This window comes from Chelonia mydas, chromosome 11 (genome assembly GCF_015237465.2).
Source record: "Chelonia mydas isolate rCheMyd1 chromosome 11, rCheMyd1.pri.v2, whole genome shotgun sequence".
Lineage (NCBI taxonomy): Eukaryota > Metazoa > Chordata > Testudines > Cheloniidae > Chelonia > Chelonia mydas.
Genome location: NC_051251.2, coordinates 20110490 through 20125981, shown reverse-complemented (window position 1 = coordinate 20125981; position 15492 = coordinate 20110490). Strand labels below are relative to the sequence as shown.

At 48.0% G+C, this 15492-nt stretch overlaps 1 long non-coding RNA gene across 1 annotated transcript; it reads left to right on the top strand.

Moving 5' to 3' along the window:
• Positions 1-1774: 1774 nt before the first annotated feature.
• On the top strand, positions 1775-13353 carry LOC122462359. Its single transcript, XR_006284858.1, has 3 exons — positions 1775-1898; positions 2405-2644; positions 9224-13353. It is a non-coding gene; the product is annotated as an uncharacterized LOC122462359 (long non-coding RNA).
• The last annotated feature ends 2139 nt before the right edge of the window (positions 13354-15492 follow it).

Below are 15492 nucleotides of genomic sequence, written 5' to 3'. Positions count from 1 at the left end.
AATGAGGGGTTCAGGGTGCAGGAGGGGCTCCAGTCTGGGGCAGGAAGTTGGGGTGTGGGAGGGGGTGCAGGCTCCAACTGGGGGTGCGGGCTCTGGGATGGGGCTGGGGATGAGGGGTTTGGGATGCAGGAGGAGGTTGTGGGTTGAGGTGCAGGGGGGTGAGGGCTCTGGGCTGGGGATGCAGCCTCTGGGGTGGGGCCAGGGATGAGGAGTTTGTGGTGCAGGAGGGGGATCCGGGTTTTGGGGGGGGCTCAGGGCTGGGGAAGGGGATTGGGGCTCGGGGTTGGGGCATGGGCTTACCTCAGGTGGCTCCCAGTCAGCGGTGCTACAGGGCTAAGGCAGGCTCCCTGCCTGTCCTGGCACCACGCTGCACCCCGGAAGCAGCCAGCAGGTCCGGGTCCTAGGTGCAGGGGGTGAAAAGGCCAGTTCCCGTTCAATGGGAGTGCGGAGCAGATGCTCGGGGCAGTGCGCAGAGCCCTGTGGCCCCCCTCCCACCTAGGAGTCGGACCTGCTGGCCGCTTCCTGCTGACCGCTTCCAGTGCGGTGCCAGGACAGGTAGGGACTAGCCTGCCTTAGCCCTGCAGCACCACCACCAACTGCACTTTTAATGACCCGGTCAGCGGTGCTGACTGGAGCCACCAGGGTCCCTTTTCAATCAGAGAGCGAAGAGGCACGGGCAGGGAGGGCTCAGGGGAGAGGGCCAAGTGGGAGCCGGGCCTGGGATGGAGTAGGGGTGGAGTGTGGGCGGGGCCTTTGGGGGAGGAGGCTGAGCAGGGGCGGGCCTTGGGGTGGAGCAAGGTGCTGGGCCACCGTCCGGGCACCGGTGGCTCCCCCACATTTCTAGGGAGCTTCCGGTGCTCATGCTCAGCCTCCCCAAATGCAGGAGTCATGCGCCGCCCATGAGCTCTAATCCATGGTACAAATAAGGGTTTTGTGGTCTCTTTTTGGGAGGAATCCCTAAAAACAGCTAGATTAGGTGTAATTAAACCTAAAGAAAACCCCACTAAAAGAACTAGTTTTGACCTCTAACCTAGCATGTGTATGTGCAGTGTCTGAAGGGAGGCAGGGATTTTGCCTGTTCACAGGGAAGCTAGTTTAGTTCAGCACCCATGTTCCCCAGTTACGTTGTTATTGGCTCTTGGTTTTCAGCATGAGTTCAGTTATATAAGTCAACTAGTCCATGAAAAGAGTGATTTGTTGTAAATTGGTCATAGGCCAAAGGGACGCCTACAGCCAACGGGAGGCAAAGGATTTGTTTTCGGTGCCGTGAGGTTGGCCATATAAGGAGGCATTCCCCTCTTAAAAAAGGGCAGAGTAGGAAAGAGGAAGGCATGGACCCCAGTGAGACAGGAAGAAGGGGGTTGCTAGATAAATTGATTGGGACAGAAGGGGCTCAGATTGAAATGGGAACAACAGTGGAGGTGAAACAGGCTACTGTGGGGACCCAGACCCTGGAGAAAAAGTGTAAAGATGCAATGGAGGAAGAGAACAGGCTGTAGCTCATGGTCAGGGACCTACGACATCAAAGGGGTGACCTGAGAGCCCAGCTGCGAGGGGTAAGGAGTAGATGATTTAGAGAATACCTGCCCACCCCTGGGTTGCAGTCTTGAGGGGGAAGATGTGTGATGGGGTGGATTCCTCACCCTAGCCCTGCAAGAGCTGAATTAGGCCAAGTGGGCCCAATCAGCTAATTAGGCTGCAAGCAGGGGAGATTTAGGCTAGAGGCAGTTGATTAAGAACAGGCTCATCTGTGCTGGAACAGGCAGGACCTGTAAAAAGCAGAGTAGCTGGCTGTAGGGAGGGCTGCTGGGATGTAGGCTGCAGTCACTCCCTGAGTGAAGGAAGTTGGAAGCTGGCAAACCCAGAGAGGAGGAAAGCCAGGAAAACAGCAGCAAGAGGTAGGATTGCACAGGGACTGTGGCTGCTTGTTATAGGGTCTCCGAGCTGGAACCATAGGCACCAACTCCATGGGTGCTCTGGGGCCTGAAAACCACAGGGAAAAATGGTGGGTGCTGAACACCAGCAGCCCCCCTATCAGCACCTTCCCCCAGCACCTCAGGTGGCCTTGCTGATCAGTGCCTCCCCCTCCCTCCCAGTGCTTCTCACCTGCCGCAATCAGCTGTTTTGTGGTGTGTAGGAGGCTGGGGGGAAGAGTGAGGATGTGGCATGCTTTGGGGAGGGGGTGGAACTGGGTGGGAAGAAGGGGGAGGGGTGGAACTGGGAGGGGAGTGGAGGTGGAGCGGTGGCAGGAAGAGGCAGAGTGGGGTGGGTTCTTGGGGGAAGGGGTGGAGTGTGAGTGGGGCCTGGGGCAGAGCCAGGAGTCCAGCACCCCCCCAGCACTTCTGAAAGTCGGGGCCTGTGGCTGGAACCCAGTGTAGAGGGAAGATCTTGGTTCCCCTATCAGGCACTGGGGAGTGGCAAAGGATGTTGGAGGTGCCAACCAGCCAGTCTGGAAAGACTGAATTTCCCGGAAGGGGAGGACTTTAGCAACTTGGCAGGAGGGCCAAGCCATGGAGAGGAAGCTGCAGACCCAGGAGTGAGCAGGGCAGCAGAGCGAGACAAGATGGGAGAAGAAAACACGGGAGGGAGAGTGCAAGCTGGCAGAACTAATCCCCAGGACAGCTGGCAGGAGGTGCTGCTCGTGGTGAGTGGAACCCGTGACAGGGGGAAACAGAGGAAAGACTGATAGTTCGCCATATTAGCCATGTGCTTGGAAACTTTGAAGGGTGATATGGAATTACCCTAGAAACTAGGTTTCAGAGTAGCAGCCTGTATCCGCAAAAAGAAAAGGAGTACTTGTGGCACCTTAGAGACTAACAAATTTATTTGAGCATAAGCTTTTGTGAGCTACAGCTCACTTCATCGGATGCATACAGTGGAAAATACAGTGGGGAGATTTTATATACACAGAGAACATGAAACAGTGGGTGTTACCATACACACTGTAACAAGAGTGATCCGGTAAGGTGAACTATTACCAGCAGGAGAGAGGAAAAGACAAACAAACCCCTTTTGTAGTGATAATCAAGGTGGGCCATTTCCAGCAGTTGACAAGAACGTGTGAGGAACAGTCGCGGGGAGGGGGGAAATAGTTTTACTTTGTGTAATGACACATCCACTCCCAGTCTCTTTTCAAGCCTAAGTTAATTGTATCCAGTTTGCAAATTAATTCCAATTCAGCAGTCTCTCGTTGGAGTCTGTTTCTGAAGTCTTTTTGTTGAAGAATAGCCACTTTTAGGTCAGAAATTGAGTGACCAGAGAGATTGAAGTGTTCTCTGACTGGTTTATGAATGTTATAATTCTTGACATCTGATTTGTGTCCGTTTATTCTTTTACGTAGAGACTGTCCAGTTTGACCAATGTACATGGCAGAGGGGCATTGCTGGCACTTGATGGCATATATCACATTGGTGGATGTGCAGGTGAACGAGCCTCTGATAGTGTGGCTGATGTGATTAGGCCCTATGATGGTGTCCCCTGAATAGATATGTGGACACAGTTGGCAACGGGCTTTGTTGCAAGGATAGGTTCCTGGGTTAGTGGCTCTGTTGTGAGGTGTGTGGTTGCTGGTGAGTATTGCTTCAGGTTGGGGGGCTGTCTGTAAGCAAGGACTGGCCTGTCTCCCAAGATTTGTGAGAGCGATGAGTCGTCCTTCAGGATAGGTTGTAGATCCTTGATGTGTTGGAGAGGTTTTAGTTGGGGGCTGAAGGTGACGGCTAGTGGCATTCTGTTATTTTCTTTGTTGGGCCTGTCCTGTAGTAGGTGACTTCTGGGTACTCATTTTTAAAAAAACAAACAAAAAAAAAAAAACAGCAGAAGATTGTTTCTGCCAACAGCCAGAAGTTCTGTTTTGTTCCTGGATGTTCATATGCTCATGGGAAGTGTTTTCACAAACTGCCTCTGAAGAGTGAATCTTGGTTTTTGAAGTTTGTGAAATATGGAGGGAGAAAAATCTTCCCTCGCTTAAATACAGCTACATCTGCAAACATTATTTTCAGAACATCCAGAAGATTTAGTTCCTCTACTCCACAAACCATTGTTTGTCATGTATGTCCTTTCCGTAACTTCTCTAAATGTGAGCAAGTTTTCCATTCAGAGGTCAGTTGCGGCAAAAATATAGGAGGCTTTGTGCTGGATTTTAAAAAAATGCAACTTCATGACAGTAAAAGTTGAACCATAAAAAAGAAAACAATTTCTATTTTTGTATTCCTGAATGTTTAGTTTTTATTTATTTGGGCCTATGTCAGTAGCAATTTCTATCATCCAATTGCCTTTCAATGGCCTATTGGAAATATGTTGGGGATTTCTGACCAGCTTCTATTGGACAGGTGCCCACAGCACAAAAAAACTTCACTTCGAGATCCTGATTATTAGTCTCAGCAGAGAGGCCAAGAAGTGAAAAGGAATGAAAACTGATCTGGCCTTACAGCCATAGTGCCATTGAATACAGTGGAGCACTAGCGAAGCACTAGCGATTTACACAAGCTGAGGATCTGGTCCCAAAAGAGCTCTGTGTCCTTCCAGTAAGAGAACTGTGGGGAGATGCTTGTTCTGGCACTGGGGATGTATTCTGAATTCTAGCTTCTTTATATGCACTAAATCCACTGTTTGTTGTTTGTTTTTTTTTCTTTATTCACTTGCATGACAACATTGAAAAATACCAGCAATTTAAAGGTTAATGAAACCACTGATACCACCTTAATTAGAATAGCATAAATGCATCTCTATAATTACTGGTAACGCTTATCTTTGTTTCTCATACAACATTCAACCAGTGAGGTAGGGCCTCAAGCATGAGAGGAAAAGTGGGCATCTGGATCTGTTTGAATGAGTGGCATCTGACAGTTATCACACTAATGCAGAATGAGTCATTTCAGAGCACTCAATCAATCTTCAGGCAACCCACCTGGGGAAAATTAGATGCCAGAATACCAATAACAAGCACACCAGGAAAAATGTATTTTGTGACGGTGGGATGGTGAGAGCCAACCTCCGAGCTAACAGAATTTGGTCCAATAAAGACATTACCTCACCCACCTTGTCTCTCTAAGATCCTGGGACCAACACAGCTACAACACTGCATAAAAAAGAATGAAATTCTAAACTGCATTCTGACCAACTAAATTACAGGGAGGACACTCATCTGAGATGTTTGATCTAAATTTTTAGATTTCAGAGTAGCAGCCGTGTTAGTCTGTATTCGCAAAAAAAAAAAAAGAGGAGTACTAGTAGCACCTTAGAGACTAATCAATTTATTTGAGCACAAGCTTTCATGAGCTACAGCTCACTTCATCAGATGCTTATGCTCAAATAAATTGGTTAGTCTCTAAGATGTACTAGTACTCTTGGGTTTTTTTGTAAATTTTTAGAGTTAGCCAGTTGCCTACCACAACAGCTGTAAAAGGCCCCAAGCCAAAACTTTTTCTTACCAAATTGACTGAGCTCTCTATGTGAAATCTTTGAGCTGTAGAAGGCCCATAATGCAGTGGAACAGCAGTGTAATATTCTCTCTTGTCAAAACACACTAGGAAGATACAGCTGTTACAAGAACTCTTCTCTTTCCATCTGTTCGTTGGTGTGCTCATGACATGGAAGAAGGTAAGGACACCAGGGTGTGAGTTTTAACCAGGCTGCAACTTTACTATTCAAATTATATCCAAGTTTCCCATAAGGGGACAGCCCCCTACAGTCACTCGCACTCCCTTGATCCTTGGGGCACCAATCCTTTGACAATTCTTGGGGTGCCAGTCATCATAATAGGAAATTCTCTAGGTTACTCTACCCATCCACTAACATCCCTCTCCCTTTTTGGGGCATTAAGGCAAGAGGGGACTTCAACCCCTGCCAGCACCACCGTAAACCACATCAGTAAGGAGTTCCTGCTTCCACCCCAGGTAGCGTCCCAGCCCATGGTGTGCATTAACCCCCAAGAAATTAGACACATTGCTGCCATAAGGAGATATCCTTGGAGTGTTCACTGTTACCTTTTTTGGATAGGAAGCCTAAATCAGTTAATTCCTGCACTGGGCACCTGCCACAAGGAGATGCCAGCATAAGCTTGGCTGCATAGGCTATCTAGGAGTTTGGCCAATCCAATACCCAGATCATCCAGGAACAAATCAGGACCCATACCAGTGAGATACTAGCCACCCTCTCAATAAAGCTTGGCTGCACTCTGGACTATGCAGTCATACCAGATAACCAAGCCACCTCATGACTCCAGCCATGCTGATACCTTCTGGTTCAGTGGTGGGCAATGTGCGGCCCATCAGGGTAATCTGCTGGCGGGCCGTGAGACAGTGCTGGCCACTGCTTCCCGCAGCTCCCATTGGCCGGGAATGGAAACGGTGAACCGTGGCCACTGGGAGCTGCAGACGGCCGTGCGTGCAGATGGTCAATGTAAACAAACTGTCTTGCGGCCTGCCAGCGGATTACCCTGATGGGCCACTTGTGGTCCACGGGCTGCCAGGTGCCCACCACGTTCTGGTTGGACTTTTCCCCCGGCCCTATCCACCTTTTGTGGGTGGACTGCAGTCCACCAAATCCTGCAGACCAGCATCTCTGACCAAACTGTCCCCACACCATGAAACATATCTGCCAGCAGTCCAATATTCCTCTGAATCATCTTGAATGCAGAGCATGTTCCCAGGTTGTTCTCGCCACGGTGAACAATGACAAAATCGCAACCCACCCAAGACCAGGCTGCAAACGCCTAACTGAATTACATGCTCTCTTCTATGCCCCATGCAAAATGCTGTGCCCACAAATCCATATTCTCAGCCTAGAGTGTGCAGTGTTACCTCCTATGATAGACATGGGGAAGGAAGCAGACATGGTTAAAAGCTGTGGTACTTACAGCCCATCACCAGTGTTGGCCTCCCATCAGGCAACTGAGTGTCGGATGTATAGGCCCTGGATTGCCAATGTTCTAGAGCCTGGAGCTCTCATGCATACAGACCCAATGGGGTAGTGACTCTTGCAGCTCCTATTTGGGAGTGGGAGCCATACTCTCTGGGTGGCAAGCTCCAAAATGACAGTCCCTTCCTAAACTCTCCCACAAACTGGAATTTGGTTAGGAAGGAACAGTTGCCATGCTGGAACAGGGGACCCCCACTGGGTGGCCATTGAACCACATATGCCCACAGTGCCAGAACAGGTCACAGGTCCCCTTCACCACAGTGGAGTGGAGCAATAGCCTTGCCAACCCCAAATTTGATCAGTTCTTGACCTGTGGACTGTGAGTCAGATGGTGTCTGCTTCCCACTTCATGCTCTTTAGTTTGAGAGCCCATCCAAAAGAGTGTCCCCTGGCTGAAGGGACCAGCTCACTGACCTGGAAGGCACTGGAGAAAGCCAACAGAAAAGCTGCCTTGAAGAGTCCAGCCTAATCCCCCACCCCCAAACAGCAGATCTGAGGAAGAACCTTAACTAACTTCCTAAGAAAATGCAAGGTAATTGGCATCCTGGCATCTCTCAGTATCCTGGCAGCCTGATCTGAATCCTGCAGACCATGAATCCTTGACAGCGATCTGAAAGACCCACAGATCTGCAGTAAAGTCCCGGACAACTGGAAAAAGGCTAATGTAGTACCCATCTTTAAAAAAGGGAAGAAGGAGGATCCTGGGAACTACAGATCAGTCAGCCTCACCTCAGTCCCTGGAAAAACCATGGAGCAGGTCCTCAAGGAATCAATTCTGAAGCACTTAGAGGAGAGGAAAGTGATCAGGAACAGTCAGCATGGATTCACCAAGGGCAAGTTGTGCCTGACTAATCTAATTGCCTTCTATGACAAGATGACTGGTTCTGTGGATAAGGGGAAAGCGGTGGACGTGTTGTTCCTTGACTTTAGCAAAGCCTTTGACACAGTCTCCCAAAGTATTCTTGCCAGCAAATTAAAGAAGTATGGGCTGGATGAATGGACTATAAGGTGGATAGAAAGTTGGCTAGATTGTCAGGCTCAACGGGTAGTGATCAATGGCTCCATGTCTAGTTGGCAGCCAATATCAAGTGGAGTGCCCCAAGGGTCGGTCCTGGGGCCGGTTTTGTTCAATATTTTCATTAATGATCTGGAGGATGGTGTGGATTGCACCCTCAGCAAGTTTGCAGATGACACTAAACTGGGAGGAGAGGTAGATACGCTGGAGGGTAGGGATACGATACAGAGGGCCCTAGACAAATTAGAGGATTGGGCCAAAAGAAATCTGATGAGGTTCAACAAGGACAAGTGCAGAGTCCTGCACTTAGGACGGAAGAATCCCATGTACCGCTACAGACTAGGGACCAAGTGGCTCGGCAGCAGTTCTGCAGAAAATGACCTAGGGGTGACTGGACAAGAAGCTGGATATGAGTCAACAGTGTGCCCTTGTTGCCAAGAAGGCCAATGGCATTTTGGGATATATATGTAGGGGCATTGCCAGCAGATCAAGGACGTGATCGTTCCCCTCTATTCGACATTGGTGAGGCCTCATCTGGAGTACTGTGTCCAGTTTTGGGCCCCACACTACAAGAAGGATGTGGAAAAATTGGAAAGAGTCCAGCGGAGGGCAACAAAAATGATTAGGGGACTGGAACACATGACTTATGAGGAAAGGCTGAGGGAACTGGGGATGTTTAGTCTTCAGAAGAGAAGAATGAGGGGGGATTTGATAGCTGCTTTCAACTACCTGAAAGGGGGTTCCAAAGAAGATGGCTCTAGACTGTTCTCAGTGGTAGCTGATGACAGAACAAGGAGTAATGGTCTCAATTGCAGTGGGGGAGGTTTAGGTTGGATGTTAGGAAAAAGTTTTTCACTAGGAGGGTGGTAAAGCACTGGAATGCATTACCAAGAGAGGTGGTGGAATCTCCTTCTTTAGAAGTTTTTAAGGTCAGACTTGACAAAGCCCTGGCTGGGATGATTTAGTTGGGGATTGGTCCTGCTTTGAGCAGGGGGTTGGACTAGATGACCTCCTGAGGTCCTTTCCAACCTTGATAGTCTATGAAAGGCACCCTGACTAACTGGTTAGCTATTGTCAGTGGTGCAAGCCCCTGCATAGGTAGTGAGATCACGAACCAACAAATTGGGGGTATAGGCTAGGCCATGGATAGACCCACAACCTCCTGGAATATCTGAAACTCCTCAAACACCATCATGTAAGCCAAAAAGGTGTGTGGTTTAAGTAGTCTCTTGGCCATGGATACTGCTTCTAGCAACCAAGATTCCATAGGGCTGCTGATATCTTTTTCAGGCACCTCTTCGGATTCCCGTGCTCAGAATCTGTCAACCTGCAAACGAGAAAAACCATAGGCGATGCTATTGTTCAGCCCAGGCACATGCTTGGCAGTGAAATTAATATTAGAGAGACAAGGTAGGTGATGTAGTATCTTTTGCTGGACCAGTGGAGAATGAAAGGCCTCACCAACCTCATTACCCTGGCAGCTTTAGCATATGGACAACCTCTAGATTGTGGCACCAAAACATGACCATCTTGTCCCTGAACTCCCCACCCCAGAAGATGACTACCACCAGAATGAGGATGTTTCTCAAAATTGCAGCTTCCATCCACTCCCAGGCACTCTAGTGCCTCTGAAATGCAAAAGCTCTAACAGCTGTTGCATCTGAGTGGACCTGCAGGTCAACCTCTAACATGTAAACATCCCTCCAGATGGACATCCCTTTACAGTGAGTGAGGAAATGGTGCCAGGTCACCAGGTCTTCCTTCATCTCCAGAATGACCCATATCAAATGGTGTGGGACCTTTGCCCCAATTGTCACAGTAGCAAACCGCATGCAGAAGGCATGCCTGGGGGCTATGACTTTGTGTGGGAAAATTCAAATGGCCCAACAGAGATTGGAGACCTCTCAGACAAACCGCTTTGGTCCTGCTGCTACGGCTAACCATATGGTTTTGTGCCATGAGCTTGTCCCTAGAAAGGCGGGACTGCCATGGACTGTATCAAGCTCAATGCCTAAGTACGTCATGTGGTTGCAAGGCTTTCAGTTTTTTTCATTAGCTAAGAGCACACCCAATTCTCCCAACAGCTCTTGAAAAACCCAAAACAGTTTTCATACTCGTCTGATCTGGCCCTCCCCACAAACAAGAAATTATCCAGGTAGTGAATTACCTGTGGGTACTCTGGGTGCCTCCTGACCACCTAGTCCATCATTGTACTGAATTTTTCAAAGGCTACCCATAAAATAGCACAGCCCTTTGTCAGTTTTATGTAGACAAATGCCCATCAGGGGGAAAAAAGCCCAAGAGGTCAAAGTCTGTTGGATAGATCAGGAGGCAGAAGGCCAACTTTATGTCGGTCTTTGATAGCAAAGTACAGGACCACATGAGTTGATCATGTGCATCACTGTGTTGAATGACACATAGCACATGGTGCACTGCTTGGGGTTAATATCATTGTTTACCGATCCACATTTACGGTATGAGAGATGGTGAATGTCACGTCATTCACCAGCTACTTTCTTAAGAAAAAGGGGAAATATGGAGATTTGTCAGAAAGGACCTGCATCCCTGCCTGGCCTCCTTTTTGGATCTTGTCCCTGGCTGGGCTCCTTATGCCTTTAACAGATCAGAGATTATTTGCCATGACATACGCCCTCTCCCCTTCATAGGGAATCCTATAATCCTGAACAAAACCATCCTACAAGTATATCCCTTTCTCCTTTTTGGGACTATGCCTTAAAAGGGGGGCTAAAACATCCAAGTTAATTGGATATATTGCCTTTTTCAGCCATGTTGCCCCAAGCCCCACTCTGCATGGGCTTGGGCCACTGCCCACATCCCCTGGGGAAGATGCACTTAACATGCCAGAAACCTGAAGATGTGTGCCTACCTCCACAATGCCCACATTCATGCCGAAACCTACCATATGCACAGATTTTTTCCTCTGTCTCATTGCATTCCCAGCATGAAGGCCTGGGCTGGTCAGGTTTCAATGTCTTAAGCTAAAACTTTGTCCCCCTTCTCATGCCCTGACTTTATTGTATATGTCCACTATTGGTGCAGGGTCCCTTTAAAGGGTGCCCTTGAGCCATGCACTCCTGTCATAGTTCCTGATCAATTTTATCCCAATGCAAGGAGGCGTTCAGGGCGGCTCTCATTCTAACATGCTCATCATGCAAGAGCCCTGAAGTGCCTGAAAATGAATTATATGACCTACATGTAATAAGCAAATATTTCAGCACAGGCCCATACACTGCCATAACTGCACCATCACCCACATGTAGGTGATGCAGGCTGCAATTCCTCTCTGTGTTTTTCCTTTTGGCCCTATTCCTCTCCTCCATTTATAGGTTCCCTGAACAGCAGGGAAAATATGTCCATATACTCCATCCACCATATCTTCTCACGTTTTGATTTGAGAAGATGCGCCACCAATGGCTCAGAAGCGGCTGCATATGAGCCCATATTCAGACCAACATTAGTAGACCCTCTGGGTTGCTGCAATAAAGGCTGTGGGACAGGGAGTGAGGATCCTGAGGCTTTAGGGCCAGGAACAAGGAAACCAGAGGCTGTGGGGCAAATGGCTGTGATGCTGGAAGCTGTAAGGCTGTCAAATGAGGAGTCATCAGATGGAGGGCTGTCAGCTAGAGTGCCTGGGCATTGGGTGCTCCCACACTGTATACCTGCAGGCAGCTGGCTTATTCTATGACCCTCTGTTCATATGTACCTCCTGAGGCTGAAGCCATCCGGGACCCCGCCCATTCCTCACATCAGAACTGCCTGTCTGAGACCATGCAGCCACACTAGGGGAATATGCTGAACCCCAAATACCTGGACCACTGGATCTTTCCCATGCACTCCCACTGGACCCTGACTGATTGTGAACTCAACCTGCTGCAGGGGCCAGGGTGTCTTCTGTTGCGCTTGACCCTTGTTTTCCAGTGCTCCAAACCGATCTGAAGTGGACTGCATCATCTTCACAAGTTACCCCATCTCTGGCTGCTTAGGACATGGCTCCCTTCCTGGCCTCTTGCTCTTTTCTCTCTCCTTCCTGACCTTCCCAGCTGGTCCAGAATAGGCAACAAATGGCCCCCTGCGTCAAGCAGCTGCAATGTGTCAGTTAGCCCATCCTGCTGCCCACCTGGTCTTGTAGCATCACAGGGTATCGCTGCCTTTCATGCTTACTTAGCCCTGGCACACATTGTGCTGCCCATGTGCCCAGCACAATCAAGCAGGTTTAGGTTGTTGCCAGTCAGCTGCCTATGATCCATGGCGAACACAGCTGCTCCGCATGCTCTGGTCCTCCTGACTGCTAGACAAACTGTCAAACAGAAAGTGGCCCTGAATGCAGGGTTCCTGTTATGGTTCCAAATCCTGCGAGATCTCTGGCTTGCCACCGAAATCTTATGGGAGCTGGAAATCTTAAAGGGACTTGGCCCGTGCTGTCCTTTAATGCCCTCTCCCAGCATGGGAGCCACCCAACTTACCCCTCACTAGGCTGGGTGCCCTTTTGACTCCAAACAGAAGTTTGCTTTACCAAAAGGATGTCACTGCCTCCCGCCCCCCAGCATAGAGCAGTTCAGGAGGCGTTAGTGTAAACCAAGCAATGAGATTAAGACTAGTACATTGTATTGTGTAGGGTGGTTGTTCAGAGAACTGAGATATGAAAGGGCCTAGTGGAGGAACTCTAAAGTCTCCTGTGTGCAAGAGAGCCAGGCTCTACTGTAGTCAGCTCTGCAGGACCTCACAGGGGGAATTTGTAAGTGGGTTGGGAGACTGGTAACAGCCAGATGCATGGGCTAAAATCCCTTTGTGGAGTGAGTGCCATAAGCTATATAGCTGTGGTTGATATTGTAGTCACTAATACTTGTGGTGGTGTTGTGATTGAAAATAGTTACTTTTTGAACCAAATTCCTTGCATCCTATGACCCATCTGCATGACAGAAATGTACATATATACAAAGCCCTTATGTAAATACACTGCATTGGCATAAAGTGGGATTTACACACTAGTTTTCCTTTAGCCAGCAACGTACAGAAGCATGTTTTTACACCAGTATATTTTTCTTAATATAGACAGGACTTAAATTTACCCTAGTGCAAATTTCCTTAATGTAGACAGAGCATGAAATGAGAATAGTCTCTCCTCTACTGTGCTGTTAGAAGTAGCTGTTTCAAGAAGCAATGTCTCAAGATGTTGAGAAATTGCTTCCCTAAACCTTTTCCCAACATAGGACCGTTATTGCTGCTATTAGATTTAGTTCCCTTCTTGATCTCATTCAACATTACACACTCAGTATATATATTTTTCCTGATCCGGAGGCAAAGTACCTTTGTTTATATGTATTTGATAGGTTGACATTCAAAATATGTGCTTAGCTACAAATATTAAAGTATTTTAAAATGTGTTTGCACCTTAGGTGACTAAAAAACAAAAAGATTTTTGAAACTTCTATGAAACATTTTTATTAAAAAAAATCAAATACCAAACCCTCATTTAATTAAAATAATATTTTTATTCCCGTACTTTCTAGTATGAAAAAGCAATAAACAAATGTCAAGAGGAAGTGTTACACTGAAGCTCAGGTGTCTGATCAATCTCAAAACCGCTCTTACTACAAATGAAAAATAAGGGGAAAGCAGCCTAGGAGCTTGCGGAAACCAGCAGTGACGGATTAGCCACTGGGCCAGTGGGGCCCGTGCCCAGGAGCCCTGGCTTTGTGGGGGGCCCCTGGAAAAATGGGTGCCGCCCCGACCTGCTCTGTCCCTCCCTACTCTTTGTACCTGACCTGCAGGCCCCTCCGCCCTCCCACTGGTGCTTCTGCTGGGGAAAAGTGGTCAGGGCACGGGGGCTTCCCCTGCCCTCCCAGCACTCCTGCCAGGGAGCAGGCTCAGGGTGTGGGGGGCTTGCCCCGCTCTGCCCGCCTGCCCAGCGCTCCTGCCAGGGAGCAGGGGAAGCACCTGTGCCTCAACCCCACTCCCCGACAGGAGTGCCGGGCAGGCAGGGGAAGCCCCCATGCCCTGACCGCTTTTCCCCAGCAGGAGCGCCGGTGGGAGGGTAGAGGGGCCTGCAGGTCAGATGGAAGGGGTAGGGAGGGGCTCCCACTTGCTCTGGCCCAGGGCCCCACAAACCCCTAATCTGCCTCTGGAAAATGAGTACCACAGTTCATGGCCTTCACATAGATAGCCACGTACATGAGTTTTTCTGACTTCAGTGGGAGTTGCATTCATACACCTCAGGGCAAAATTTGGCCCTCAATGGTTGTATGGACATAGATTCAATAATGTTGACAAATAACTTACTTTAAACATATACTTAACATTTTATTTACATACATATCATACCTGTGTGTGTACGTACACACACTATAGTTTATAAATCTTTAAAAAGGTTTTAGATCTTAAGAAGCAAATCATTTTTAGCATAAACAATTAGTTAATCATATAGTTCTGTATACAAGGACATTATTTCCTGAAAATAATCCCACATTCTATTTATATGTGAGGCTAACTCACTTACTCCTGTGCTTTCTATATTCCGTGACATTCAGATCTTGTGTGGATTTCCTTTACGGCAATATGAGTTTTATAGCTACTTGTTCTTAGCAAACATTGTTTCTCTATCCTACAGATGTCTGTAGATCTCATAATACACAGATCCTTAGGGCCTCTCTACACTTAAAATGCTACAGTGTTGCTGCTGTAATGCTTCAACGTAGACACTACCTATGCCGACAGGATGGGTTCTCCTGTTGGTGTAGGTAATCCACTTCCCAAGAGGTGCTATCTAGCATTATCTACATGGGGACTTAGTTTGGCTTAACAACACTGCTCAGCTGTGGTGATTTTAAACGCCTCTGACTAGAGTTAAACCAATCTAATTTTCTAGTGTAGACCAGACCTCAGACCACTATTCCAAGTCATGTGCAGTAGATTTATATTGCCTTTCTTTTATTTCCAACACTTGCCATTTCTCATTCTTCCTGTAAAATACAGCATGAGCAGCAGCCATCTGGACAGCCACAGTCATACTGCAGGTATACTTCTAAGATTCGTACTATAGTCATGCCTATGGAGAAACATAGTCCTATAAACAGGTTTATGTTGAGATAATTTTCATTGGTGGTACAATGTGCAGTTACAGGGCCTGGTTCTGCAAGCATGCATATGAGTACCTTTACTCACATGTGCAGTCCCATTGGCTTCATTGTGACTACTCACAGGCATGTTTGCAGATTTGGGCATGTAAGTGCTATGGCTCATCCATCTGAAAGGCTACTTGTTTTAATTTTGGAAGCTACTGCTGCTGTTTTTCCAGTGCCAGCTATACTGTTTAATCACATAATATTATAGTGTTAAAGAGCCAATCCTCCTCTGCCAACCCATGGCATTGTTTCTTCCTTTTGGGCTTTTCTTTTGGGGGAGGCGGGGGAGGAGTACAAGGGGTGAAGATGGAAAGGGACAAGATTTTTGGTAAATTATGGCACATTATTTACATTTTCTGAGACTGTGCAACATTTGCCTTGAGTTCTTTTGTACAATTACACATTCAAATCCCAATC